This window comes from Oryctolagus cuniculus, chromosome 17 (genome assembly GCF_051225735.1).
Source record: "Oryctolagus cuniculus isolate XC-2025 breed Fujian yellow rabbit chromosome 17, ASM5122573v1, whole genome shotgun sequence".
Classification (NCBI taxonomy): domain Eukaryota; kingdom Metazoa; phylum Chordata; class Mammalia; order Lagomorpha; family Leporidae; genus Oryctolagus; species Oryctolagus cuniculus.
In genome coordinates, this window is record NC_142883.1 from 23,300,318 (window position 1) to 23,304,344 (window position 4,027).

The following is a 4,027-nucleotide window of genomic DNA, read 5'->3' on the forward strand; positions in this document are numbered from 1 at the left end:
ACTTGGGGCATTTTCTCTGCTTGGGTCCTGTCACTGTCCTTTGCAGCTGCTTTGCAGGATGTCATCTTTTAAGTGTCTCCACCCTGTCGAGTGGTGGCCGAGAAAAAAGCCAGAGCAGATGTTAGATATAAAAGGTGAGGCTTCGGAACACAAAGCCTGCTGGCACTCTTGTGTGGGTGGAAACTGATTGCATTGAGTCACCATAAAGTGGACAAGGAAGAGACCTTTACAGGGCGTGGGGGTATAGCTCAGGGGTAGAGCATTTGACTGCAGATCAAGAGGTCCCCGGTTCAAATCCGGGTGCCCCCTCCTCTTTTTCGTAAGTCCTTAAATGAAAGAGTAAAAACTGCCAGCCACAGCATCTCTGGGAAAGACAAGGAAATTTCAGCTCCCTCTTGTCCTGAAATACTAGTGCTTGCCACCATCTGAGTCATTACTAGGCCAAAGCTTCTGCAGGACCCCCAGCCCCAGGCTTCACTGAGGGCAGAGTCCTAGAGGAAATTCTAACTCTAGGATTTAAGGTTAGGCCTGCAAGCTGTGAACACAGTTTAACAATCTGATGTATGATGGAGTAAATACAAAGATGTCCATTCACTCCCTATTTTTCAAATGGAGCACAAGCAAAGCTGCTGTGAATTTAAAAGATGGAAGAAGGGTCCCTGATCAGGGAACTTGCAGACTGATGGGAGGTGACATGTTCACGTGCAGCTGGCAGAGAGGGGCAACTGTCGCCCGAGAAAGAGATGTACCATTTTTTTTTTTTTAACATTTATTTATTTATTTGAAAGGCAGAGTTACAGAGAGGCAGAAACAGAGAGAGAGAGAGAGAGAGAGAGAGAGAGAGAGAGTTCCATCCGCTGGCTCACTCCCCAAATGGCTGCAATGGCCAGAGCTCAGCCAATCTGAAGCTGGGAACTTCTTCTGGGTCTCCCATGCAGGTGCAGGGGCCCAAGACCTTGGGCCATCTTCTGCTTTCCCAGACCATGGCAGAGAGCTGGGTCAGAAATGTAGCAGCCGGGACTTGAACCGGTGCCCATATGGGATGCAGGCACTGCAGACGGCAGCTTTACCAGCTACAACACAGCGCTGACCCCAAGATATGTACCTTTTACAAATATGTACCTACTTTTTCTAGATATGATTTCCTTTTTTTTTTTTTTAAAGGTTTATTTATTTAAAAGTCAGAGTTCACAGAGAAAGGAGAGGCAGAGAGAGAGAGGTCCTCCATTCAATGGTTCACTCCCCAATTGGCCGCAATGGCTGGAGCTGTGCCGATCTGATGCCGGGAGCCAGGAGCTTCCTCTAGGTCTCCCATGTGGGTGTAGCATCCCATGCTCTTGGGCCATCCTCCACTGCTTTCCCAGGCCACAGCAGAGAGCTGGATTGGAAATGGAGCAGCTGGGTCTCGACCCAGCGCCCATTTGGATGCAGGTGCTTCAGGCCAGGGCGGTAGCCTGCTGTGCCACAGCACCAGCCCTAGATACGATTTCTAATAGACACATTTCTAAATTTTGAAGGGATATTTTTGTCAGATCTAAAGAACATAATTTTGGGCTCAGCAATTGTGACACAGATTAAGCCACCACCTGCAATGCTGGCATCCTATATGAGCATCCCTGGTTCAGGGCCCTGCCGCTCCACTTCCAATCCAGCTCCCAGCTAATGTGCCTGGGAAAGCAGCAAAAGGTGACCAAGTGGCCGGCGCCGGGGCTCACTAGGCTAACCCTCCTCCTGCGGCGCCAGTACCCTGGGTTCTAGTCCCGGTTGGGGCGCCAGATTCTGTCCCGGTTGCTCCTCTTCCAGTCCAGCTCTCTGCTATGGCCCGGGAGGGCAGTGGAGGACGGCCCAAGTGCTTGGGCCCTGCACCCGGGTGGGAGACCAGGAGGAAGCACCTGGCTCCTGGCTTTGGATCGGCGCAGCACGCCGGCCATAGCGGCCATTTCGGGGGTGAACCAACAGAAAAGGAAGACGTTTCTCTCTGTCTAACTCTGCCTGTCAAAAAAAAAAAAAAAAAGATGACCAAGTGCTTGGGCCCCTGCACACATGTGGGAGACACATGTGGATTTGCAGCCTCCTGCCTTTGGGCTGCCCCCCACCAAAAACCATCATGCTGGAGGGACAGATGTTCTGGTGCAGCAGGTTAAGCCACCGCTGAGACACTGCATCCAATATCGGGCTGCTGGTGTGAGTCCTGGCGACCCAGCATTCCCGCTAATGTGCTTGGCCCCTGCTACCCATGCGGGAAACCCAGATGAGTTCCTGCCTCCTGGTTTTGGCCTGGCTTGGCCCTAGCTGTTGTGGGCATCTGGGGAATGAACCGGTAGAGAGAATGTCTCTGTGTCTGGCATTGTCAGCCTGCCCTTCAAGTAGAACTAAACTAAATTTTAAAAATCATACTGGAGTAACTAACTGGATATCCATGTGGCACCCTGCAGACATAATTAATTGGAGAAAGATCATAGACCATAAAGTTGTTTGAGGAAAATAGCTTTCTGACGTGAGGATGGGGAAAAGGTTTCTTAGACAAAAACAATTAGCATGGGGAAAATATTGATAGACTTTAGCAAAATTTAAAATGTCTGCTCATCAAATGATACGCTCAAAAAATAGTTAAGCTACAGACTAGGGGAAATTATTTACAAAACACATATCTGACAAAGAAATGGGGTGTCCAGGACGTGTAAAGAACTCTTACCCCCCTCCAAAATACTTGGACCATCATCTGTTGCCTCCCAGCAGGCAGGCAGATTCCAATTACAGTAGCCAGGACCTGTCCCAGGTGTGCTGATGCAGGATGCAAGTTAACTGCTGCACCAAACACGCAGCCATGTTTTCAGGTTTGTGACATGACCATTTCATTTATTTTTCCGTGAAAACTAACCTCAGAAAAGGTCGTTCAGTGGGTCAGGGTATGGCTTGGGAATCTTTGGTATTTAAGAAGACACTCAGGGGCCAGTGTTGTGGTGTAGCAGGTAAAACCGCTGCCTGCAGTGCCAGCATTCCATATGGGCGCTGCTTCGTGTCCTGGCTGCTCCACTTCAGATCCAGCTCCCCGCTAATGCAACTGGGAAAGCAGTGGAAGATGGCCAGAGTACTTGGGGCCCTGCACCCACATGGGAGACCCAGAAGAAACTCCTGCCTCCTGGCTTTGGATTGGCCCATCTCCTGCTGTTGTGGCCATTTGGGGAGTGAACCAGTGGATGGAAGACCTCTCTAACTTTCTCTGTAACTCTGCCTTTCAAATGAAATAAATAAATCTTTAAAATAAAAATGTAGGCTTCTGAGAAAGATGTAGGCTTTCCATTATGAATAATAGGGAGCTACGGACAGTTTAAAGCAGGGAGTTGATGCAGTCAGATTTGCATTTTGGAGGAATCATTTGTAGCTATTACATGAATAAAGTGGTAAAGAATAACATGGGGGGCCCACGCTGTGGCTTAGTGGGTAAAGCTGCCGCCTGCAGTGCTGGCATCCCATATATGCACCAGTTCGTGTCCTGGCTGCTCCACTTCCGATCCAGCTTTCTTCTATGGCCTGGGAAAGCAGTAGAAGATGGCTCAAGTGCATGGGCCCCTGCACCCGTGTAGGAGACCCAGAAGAAGCTCCTGGATCCCGGCTTCGGATCAGCGCAGCTCCGGCCGTTGTGGCCAACTGGGGAGTGAACCTCTCTCTCTCTCTCTCTCTCTCTCTCTCTCTCTTTCAAGTAAATAAACCTTAAAAAAAAAAAAAAAAAAAAGAATAACACGGAAGGTGGGGGAAACGAGACTCACCAAAGAGTTCGGCGACCAGAATCAGGCTGGTGGTGATTGGGGATGGACAGAGATCACGGATTTGAGAGATCTTTAGCAGTTGGGAGTCTTGGTGCTTGACGGGATGTTGACGTCAGAAGAGGTTAGAATGAAGTCTGGATGGACAGGTGGTCGTCAGAGTCGAAAAGCACTGGATTAGGGGAGACCGTGAGTTCCCTTTGTGCTGCGGATGTGCAGCTGTGAATGCCTAGCAGCCAGACTGACAACTCTGGAGCCTG

General features: G+C 49.7%; 1 non-coding gene across 1 annotated transcript; it reads left to right on the forward strand.

Annotated features, from left to right (window-relative positions):
* Positions 1-237: 237 nt before the first annotated feature.
* TRNAC-GCA (transfer RNA cysteine (anticodon GCA)) lies at positions 238-309 on the forward strand. The gene has a single exon. It is a non-coding gene; the product is annotated as a tRNA-Cys (tRNA).
* Positions 310-4,027: the final 3,718 nt, after the last annotated feature.